Genomic DNA, 10,064 nt, shown 5'->3' with positions numbered 1-10,064 from the left:
TGGAGTATTTCTGTTGGGAGTGGCACAAAACAATGTTCTGGGAGGTGCCCACTCTCTCTCAGGTGCTTAGAGTTCTGATGCTATGATTGGCTAGTTTGACCACCCTGCCGGGCTCAAAAGGAGGCCTCCTAGAGGCAGAACTCTGTCTTGACTGCTGGCTGAGGAAGGACGCGCTCCTGCGAGAGACGTGCTGCTACAGGAGACACGTACTGCTGGAAGAGACACGCACTGCTGGGAAAGAGACTCAAGAGACACGCATTGCTGAGTGAGACACCAAGGGGCATGCACTGTTGGGAGAGAGACTGTGGGAGACTTTTGGCTGAGAGACGGTGGGCTGGGGGGAGAGACTGAGCATTTTTCCTGAACTTGAATTGTAGTCTGGTGCTTCCCTAATAAATCTCATAACCTGTGAGTTCTGTGTGGCCACTGCAGCGAATTATCAAATTTAGGAGAGAGGTGGTGGTGCTTTGGGAGGAACGGTTGGAGAAAGGGCTGGAGGGAGGCAGCATGTCTGGCCTTTAGGAATAGGCCTTGGGTTACTGCTGGTAATCCTGTCTTCCTCTTGAGGTCAGAACATGTGGCCTCCTTGCCGTTTTTGCACCCACATTCACCAATTGTTAACATTTTGCCCCATTTGCTAATTTGTTACTTTCTTGCTTACAAAACAAAAACAAAATAAACAAAACCAGTTGCTATAAAGCTGATTCTGACTCATAGCAACGCCATGTGTACAGAATAGGCATGTATTCCATAGGGTTTTCAGTGGCTCTGACCTCTCAGAAGTAGGTTGTTAGCCCTTCCTTCCGAAGCACCTCTGGGTGGGTTGAAGCCACCAGCTTTTATGTTTACTACTGGAGATTTTACCACCCAGGTACTCTTAGTCTTTACATGTATGTATTTTTTTATCTTTACCCTTGAGTATATGAGTGTGTATTTTCTAAGAATAAAAAAGGCCAGTCTTTTAATGTACTGTAGTATAATTATTAAAATTCTTCCCTCCATTTGCAGTTTAATACTGCAGGGTACATTCTAGTCTCAAGTAATTTTATTTTTAAGCCCATCAACAATAGAGATGAATGAAATGAATAATTGAGTTTGCTTTATTTATTTTTTTATTTTGCAGTTTTAAAACTTTATTTGATAATCAGCTGTTAGTTTTCATCCACGTTGACCATCTGTAGGTTTTTGAAAATGGTTACAGGTACGTAGGTAACCAATGTGTAGAGCTTGTTTGGTGAATCTTTATCCTCATTACGTTTTCTTGACAACTGTACATGGATGCGGTATGGGACATTTCTTATTCCTTTGGCCCCCAGACAGCTTTGTTGAGCCTGGTGTCATTGCGCACATCTGGTGTTCCCATCTCTTTTATAGCAAATTTCCAGATCTCCTTGAGTGCCCAAGGGGCACGCTTCTTGAAGCCTACTCCATGGATGCGCTTGTGAATGTTGATGGTGTACTCTCTGGTCACTACTTTGTTGATAGCTGAACGGCCCTTCTTCTTCTCCCCACCCTTCTTTGCTGGAGCCATAGCGTTGCGACCAGGTTGGAAAAGAAGAGCGCCTGCTTTATTTTTTTTTAAGGGAATTTAATTTTGCTTATTTAAACAAAGAAACCAAACTATTGTCACTGAGTTGATTATGACTCCAGAGACACTACAGGAAAAGGTAGAACCCCTTAGTTTCCAAGGCTGTCACACATTTCTCCCACAGAGTAGACTGTATTTCCAACCTTTCAGTTAGCACCCGAGCACTTTACCACTGTGCCACTAAAGCTCTTTTTAATACTCCTTATAGGTTTTAGGAACTCTGATAGCATAGTGCCTAAGGCATTTGACTGCTTAACCAGAAGGTTGGCGGTTCACGCTCATCAGCCACTCCTCGGAAGGAAGGTTGGGCAATCTGCTTCTGTAGTAATACTGCCTCAGAAACCCAAGGCAGGGGTTGCTAAGAGTTTGGTTTGACTCGACAGCAGTGAGTTTAGTTTTGGTTTTACAGGTTTTAGTTATCTGTACTCTGCAAGCCACACTATATTGCTTCTTAATATAAAACCAGTCTAATATTAGATTTGGAAAGATGAATGCTTAAAAGGTATTGTAATCTTTTTTAAAAAGTATTCTTAAAAAATATTGTAATCTTTATTATCAATAGAATATGTAGGTATGAAAAAACCAACATCAACTCAATTTGTGAAAAAATTATGTAGATAGGACCTCTTGGAATTTCAGAAAACTAGCAGGAAAACAGTATATAGGTACAGTAATGAGACTTAGGAATAATGAAAATGATAATGAGGAAAAATTGACGATTGACTATAAATAAAATACTTTCATGTAAGAGTTTTAGGAATTGCAATAAGAAGTAATAGAGTGAAAATACAGGTATAAATTTGATCATATATAAATACGATGGATGACCTTACTAAAACCAAAATGAAACTCACTTCCCTTGTGTCATATCTGACTCATGGCAACCCCTCCTTGGGTTTCTGACACAGTATGGCTATGGAAGTAGATTGCCCAACCTTCCTTCCGAGGAGTAGCTAGTTGCTTTGAACTGCCAGCCTTCTGGTTAGCAGTCAGGTGCTACTAACTAGCACTATGCTACCAGAGCTCCATGGACTGCCTTAACTCAGCTTCAATATATTTTTTTATTAGTTGTGATTTGGGAAAGTTTACAGAGCAAATTCACTTTCCATACAGCAGTTCACACACACGTTGTCTTATGACATTGACTACAATTTGTAGTCCCTTGATTGTTCTCTCCAAGGAGTGTATTTACATGTTCAACTCATATGCCTGTCTTTTGTTTGGCTGGAAGCCACAGGTGTGGGTTCAATTCCAGATCTGAAGGGCAGCTAGGGACCATAGTCTCAGTGGTTCCACCAGGCTCTATCAGACCTCCACTGTAATTTTTAAAATAAAATATATAAACTAGGAAAGAAGTGGAGGCAGTTTAATTAACTGCATGATCCTTAAAATATACTGGCTTTATGATGGTACAAAATCTCTTTTGAGGTCTAAAAGCTTAAAGTTTCAGCCTTTAATAGATTAAGCCAGATACAAACTCAAACAAATTATAATTAGATCATAGAGCAAAGTGACCTAAGTTTCCTTGGGTAGGTGCAGGAAGTGTTAGAGGATAAGTTTCAAAACAGAATACTTTGTTTTACTTAATTTGCAAATTTTCAACTTCTCAGAAAAGTTCCAGGAAACATTAGAAATACAATCTGTGACTCTGCAACTTTTTACTTGGATGTTAGCTTCTAAACCCAACCCCCTATCTAATTGTTCTTTCCTTTATTTCAGTTACTGTCCTGTGTTCTTAAACTCCGATCATTCTTGTTTAGTATCTTTCCTCTGCAGTAGAATTTCAGCTTTTTATGGGCAGAATCCTCCCTTACTTTTCTTTGTTTCCCCACTGCTTATTCATAGAAGTCCAAAAAATGTTTGAATAAATCACTGATATATTTTGTTTTTCATTCTAATATACTATGTTTTCTCTTAGGACACTTAAGTATCTTTTGATAGCATTCCCACTTTGGGGAAGCATAGTGTAAGTAGATCTTGACATTTGATGTGTTTCCTAGAGAACACAGATATGGTAGTGGTAGTTCTAGGGAGAACAGATGAATCTCTGTTATGGCTTATTAGTTTATTTGTACATAGCATTGCACTGTGAGAACAAAGTCAAGAGCTTGATCCTTTAGTATAATTTGTGAGTGACTATTGTATTCCTAATCTAACATAATATCTTGATAATAAAGAAGGATATTGTTTTCCTCATGTTTCTAGGTACAGAAATACCTTTGAGAAGTAGGTAAAAGCCATGCACTCTTCGAAAAGTACACATGATTTGGTGAATAAAATTTTATGTATCATTTCATATAACTCATGGATCCTTTTGATATACTTAAGAATTTTTTGAATAGATAATGGATTGCCCAGCCTTCCTTCTGAGGAGTGGCTGGTGGGTTTGAACTGCCAGCCTTCTCGATAGCAGTTAAATGCCTTAGGCACTATGCTACCAGAGCTGCTAGATAATACATTTTCGTAGTTTAAAACTCAAACTATGTATACAGATAGAATACCTTCCCCATCCAGGTTTTCTCCTCTGCTGTCTATAAGAAAGCATCTTTATTTTCTTTTTATCTTTCTAGTATTTTTTTTTTATCCATATATACAGGAAAAATCATATTATTTTCCTTCCTTTCTTAAACAAAAGGTAGCATACTCTGGTCAGGATAGCAGTTTGAACATCTTATTAAAACAAAACAACATAGCCACTTAAGGATCCAGGCTTCTCATTTTTATGTTACATATTAGAAGTTGATATGAATGGAAGCTTATGGTGAAATGATATTTATGATGCCTAATCAACAGAGCTCTTAAAATACATGTACAAAATTTAAAGTTCACGTGATTGACCAAAACAAGAAGTCTGATGATTTTAGTCCATTACATTTATAATTATAAATACTGTGAATATTTTCTTGGCAGTATTTAGCCTTACTTTGATTTTAGTAACCATGCTGAATTATATGTGTTAAAAATGTACTTCCTTCATTGCTTAACCCTCTGTACAATAACAGGGCATTCTAAATCTGGAACTTGGTGATTATGGGGTGGGAAGTCAGTGGTTGAAGTATACTATAATTGTTTTTCTTTTTTTTTAAAAAACAAACTAATTTTTAGGGAGAAAGGTTTTGCATATTGATGTGAATGCCAGGAAGTAAGTGCTTTATAAGGAGGGACAACTTAGAATTTAAGTGATGAAAATGAAGTGTTCTTTAAATATTAATGTAAGAGAGTTTGTTTGATCTTATACATTATGGCTTAAAGAATTACTGTCTATTCTTCCTGTGTCTTAAAGAAGGACACGTGTCCACTATTGGTATTGCTATAGTCTTTTCAGTCGTGAAATAGTGCGTCCTTAGTGTTCTTAGTTGTTGGGGCTGTTGAGTTCATATTTGATTCATAGCGACCCATGTCACAGTAGAACAGCTCCATAGGGTTTTCTAGGCTGCAGTCTTTATGGGAGCAGATATCCAGGTTTTTCTTCTGCTTAGCAGCTGGGTTTTTGTGTAGCAGCTGAGTGCTTAACTGTTGCCCCACCAGGACTCCTTATATTCCTAGTAGCTGTTACAAAAATTATATTAGATTATATGTTATAAAATGTTATTTTTTCTTATGGAATTGTAGGTCATATCTACTATATTTGATTATTTTATATAGTTTTCCTTTTAAATTCAGTAGGGTTTTTAAAAATTATCAAACTGAAATAAATGGGAAGTTCTTGGTTTGGCCAGTCAAACCCTAGCTATTACTACTTAGAAGATAATTTTAATTCCAGATAGTAGTTGGACAGTATTTCTTGAACCTTTACAGATAATTTCTTTTTATGCCCTCAGTTTTCATTAACGAGAGATAGGGTTAAAGTTACAAGAAAGCCACCATTGTATGTTCTATAGGAATGTGGTGAATTCATAATCCACTCTGTTTTATTCTGTAAAATCTCAATGTGAACTTTCAAACTCAGGAAAAGCTTTGCTTTTCTTGGGAAATGATATATTTTCGTTTTATAATAAAAGGTTTCCTTTTTCATTTTGTCATCTGTTCTTAGCTATTCTTTTTATTTAGAGTGTGAGTTTTTGCCAGTAGTCAGATTCCACTTGTTTGTTAAGTAGGAACTTCCTTTTGGTTTATTCTGTAAAGCCAGTGACTATATTTACTAGTATTTTTCTCCTTTCCATAAGTCTTCTCTCCAACTTAAGCCAAAAAAAAAAAAAAGCTGTGAGTAATCTCTCCTGCTTCCACATTATCCTTTACTTTTTAAGACACACTTATGAGGTTGAGGTTTTGTGCTTTTCAGGAAGGTTGATGATAAAAGACATTTATGGTTCTTTCTCATCTTGTCTCTGTTTTTTGCATGCATTCTTTTGATAATATCTTGATAATCTCATCCTTTCTCATGGCTTTAAGAATCATTATGTTTAAATCTCCAGATACATGTTTTCTAGCTAATCCCTCCTCAAGTTCTAGATTCATAATCCATAAATTCCACTGCCTAACAAAATCTCTATTTAGATATCCAAGAGGCATGTTATATTTAAGATGTTCAAAACTGATTATCTCCCCTTTTCCCTGTATCTAAAGCCACTCTATACAGTCTTCTTCATCTTAGTCACTATATTCTTCTTTCACTTAAGCCAAAATCCTTAGGTCTGTCCTTTATTCTTCTTTTTATCTCATAACTCACATTTGATTGATTAACAGATCTTGTCACCTATTGAAAAAACTACAGAATCTGTGTTCTTTTAACCAGTTCTACTGCTCCTACCCCTGTGTAATCTGTTACCATCTCTTACCTGTATAATTGCATTATTTTCTTACTGAATTGTTCTTAACATAGTAGCCAGGAGTCCAGGAATGATCATACACCAGTAAGTGGATTTATGTCAGCAACTTTAGTGGATTCCAAGTCCTTCTAGTCAGTTTTCATATTTACTTTTTCTTATTATGGTGAAATACTCAGTTCCCAATTCACATTAATGATGAACTTGGATTTAATAGATTGCTTAAATGCTTTGCTTGTTCATCTGAGTTACACTTTATATTATTTTTATTTAGCATTTACTATAGTTCACATATATTTTCCTGTTTTCTGTTATTTTTTTTTAATGATTAATTGTATTTTGGAGCTGTTAGTTGTTTTAAGGAGCTTTGATGGAGCAGCTTCTAACCAAAAGGTCAGCTATTTGAACCCACCAGTCACTCTGCAAAAAAAGATGAGGCAGTCTCCTTCTATAAAGATTTACAGCCTTAAGCACCTTATGAAACAGTTCTACTCTGTCTTGTAGGATTGTTATGAATCAGAATTGACTTGACAACAGTGGGTTTGGTTTTGGTTTTGATTGTTTAAGGCACTTTATATGGCACTAGAATCTATCAAGCAGTTTTTGCTTTAGCTATTTAAAGAGAGAGGGAGGAAGGGAAGATAATGGAACAAAGGTAAGGAAATCTAATGTTGAGGCTTAATAAAAGGCTTGCTATGATATTATGACTGACAGTGTCACAAATAAAATACAGATATGATTTCTCTACAAATACAGCAAGTCAAGGCAACTCTAAACATAACTGTTTGAAATGACTATTGGTAAGTTACTGTTCTATTTCATTAATGAGATATTCCACCTTTTCTTTCTTACCTCCTCCCTCTTTTTCTTTTCATTCTACTCACTAATAAACCCCTCGCCCCCTTTATTTTGTGCTTATAAATCTTTGTCCTGTGTGATCCTGCTCTCCCTTACTTGAATAGTTTTCAATAATGAGTATTTTAACCTCTTTAGAAATAATAGGAACTGAGCCAGCCACTGTTTTAAACACTTCATGGGAATCATTTACTTTCCATAGACACTTTATGAAGGATCCCTTTTTACAGGTGAAGAAATTGGGCTCATACAGGGTAGGAAATAAGATGGGAATCAAGAGGGTTTGGTTCTTGAGTCCATGTGCTTTACCACTACACTACGCTGATTTCTAACCATTGATTTAATAGCCTGAATGATACTACAGAAGAAAGGCCTGATGATCTGCTTCTATAAATATTATAGCCCCGAAAACCCGATAGGCAGTTCTACTATGTTGTACACGGGGTCACCATGAGTTGGAATTGACTTGATGGCAATGTGTTTGGCTTTTGGTCATGGTTTTGAAGTGACATTCGTCAATTTTCTATAAGCCAAAAATAATCATCCTGTTAGTACTGGATATTTTCAATATATAGGCATCTGTTATAATGATACATATTTTAATGAGTATGGTAAAGGCCATAGGAACTAAATCCAAAAGAGAACTTTTGTTTTGTGGCCATTTCAAACACTCAGACTGAAAATTGTACCTTAGAAACATCTGCTAAAGTTGTGTTTATCCATTTACGGTTTATTAATACCATAGATTGTTTAACTTTAAAAAGGCATAGGTAAGTACCTTATATACTCACCTGTGTCTGAATATTGCTTTATCTGCTAGGCTTTTTATTTAAGCTATACATTAAAATACACAGATTATACCTCTTAGATTGAAAGAGCAAGATGGTGTGGAATAACCTTCCCACCAAAAACACTTAGAAAATTGAACAAAATCTGTTGTTGTTGTTGTTGTTGTTATATGCCATCGAGTCGCACCCGACTCATAGCGACCCCTCCCTGAGTTTCTGAGGCAGTATCACTATGGAGGTAGATTGTCCAAACTTCCTTCTGAGGAGTAGCTGGTAGGTTTACCGCCACCCTTCTGGTTAGCAGTCAAGTGCCTTAGGCACTATGCTACCAGAGCTCCTTGAACAAAATCTAGAAACATGTTTTAAGACAGTGGGCAGTTTAGGACTTGGATTCCTGAAAAAAAAAAAAAAGGAAGGAATACAAGGAGTGAGCCTGCCACTGTCCTGGATTTCTGCCTGGAGGTAATTTCTGGGCTGCAAAGCAGGGATGGGAAACAGCAGTTTGGCTGAGTTATAGAGACACATGTCTGATTTTAAGGAATCTGGGGCAGCTAGAATTTGTGGCACTAAATACCCGAAGCGAGAGCTGTGTAAAGATGGAGCTCCAAAAATGTGCTTAGTGGGTCCCCTTAAGTGTTTGACTAAATAGCTGTATGTGCATACATACCTATATTAATATCAAAGTATTATTAAAGGAAAAGAAATATTATCAGAGATAAAGTGTTATTTCATAATGGTAGTCAATTCATAAAAATTACGTAACAATTTAAATATGTGTAACCCAATAATATTAGAGCTTCAAAATACATGAGACAAAAACTCCCAGAATTGAAAGAAATAGACAACAGACACACAAATAAGAGAGTTTTAGCATGCTTCTCTCAATAATAGATACCTTAGTTAGACAAGATTAAGTAAGGCTTTAGAATACTTGAACAACTTTATCACCATATCAGCTTATTGGACCTCGTTGACATTACAGAATAGTTCATCCAACAACTGTAGAACACATATTCTTTTGAAGTGTACATGGAATATTTAACAGATAGACCCTATGCTGGGGCATCAAACAAGCCTCAGCAATTTAAAAAGATTGAAATCATACAAAATAGCTTTTGTGATCACAGTGAAATTATTTTAGAATCAGAAAGTTAAAACAACTAGTAACCTTAGCTTTTTACCTTACACTAGGGAAAGAAGAGCTAATTAAATCTGAAATAAGTGGAAGAAAGCAAATAATAAGAACAGAAAGCTATGGAAGAAAAAAAACCTAGTATTTGAGAAAATTAACAAGTTGAATTTTTTTGAAAAGATTAAAAAAAAAAAGATAAACCCTTAACAAGAATGATCAAAGACAAAAGAGAAACACAAATTATTAATATCAGAAATCTAAGAAGAGGTATCATTAAAGAGTCTATATACATTAAAAGGTTATTAAGGAAACACTATGCTAGTAAATTAGACAACATAGATGAGATGTATAAATTCTTTCAAAAGTCCAGCATAATAAAATGGACAGAAGAAATAAAAACTCTGAATAGTATATATCAAAGAAATTGAGTTCATCATCAAAATCTTCACATAAAGAAAATTCCCTGCCTAGGTTATTTTCACTGTTGAGTATCAAGCATTTTATTTTACATAAATTCTTTTCAATTTCTTATTTCGGTATGACTTTGGTATCAAAACCTGATGATATCATTTCAAGAAAAATACCACAGACTATTATGTCTCATGAACAATGAACATAGACATAAAAATCCTTAACAAGATATTAGCAAATCTAGCAAAATATGTAAAAGTTAATACATAATGTCTAATGGGGTTTATCTTAGGCACACAAGGTTGATCTAAAAAAATAATCTACCATATTAACAGTTTAATGGAGAAAAATCATGATCATCTCAATAGATTCAGAATTTGACATATTCAGTACTTACGATTAAAAAAAAACTAAATGGAAGATAACTTTACAAATTTGATAAAGCTCATCTACATAAAACCTGCAGGTAATGTCATTCTAAGTGGTACATAAATAGTGAGATAGGTGTGTGTGTGTGTGTGTGT

General features: G+C 35.5%; 1 protein-coding gene and 1 pseudogene across 1 annotated transcript in view; one reads left to right on the top strand and one right to left on the bottom strand.

Moving 5' to 3' along the window:
- The window catches only part of LOC103193166 (CD2 associated protein), a 123,521-nt gene that overhangs the window by 69,004 nt on the left and 44,453 nt on the right, over positions 1–10,064 (top strand). The gene's annotated exons all lie outside the window — the stretch shown is intronic.
- Positions 1,152–1,531, bottom strand: LOC103193067 (annotated as a pseudogene).

This window comes from Orycteropus afer, unplaced genomic scaffold, assembly GCF_000298275.1.
Source record: "Orycteropus afer afer isolate SDZICR_OR568_19922 unplaced genomic scaffold, OryAfe1.0 scaffold00034, whole genome shotgun sequence".
In the NCBI taxonomy this organism is placed as follows: Eukaryota; Metazoa; Chordata; class Mammalia; order Tubulidentata; family Orycteropodidae; genus Orycteropus; species Orycteropus afer.
Note: the sequence above shows the minus strand (reverse complement) of the source record. Positions and strands in the feature narration are given on the sequence as shown.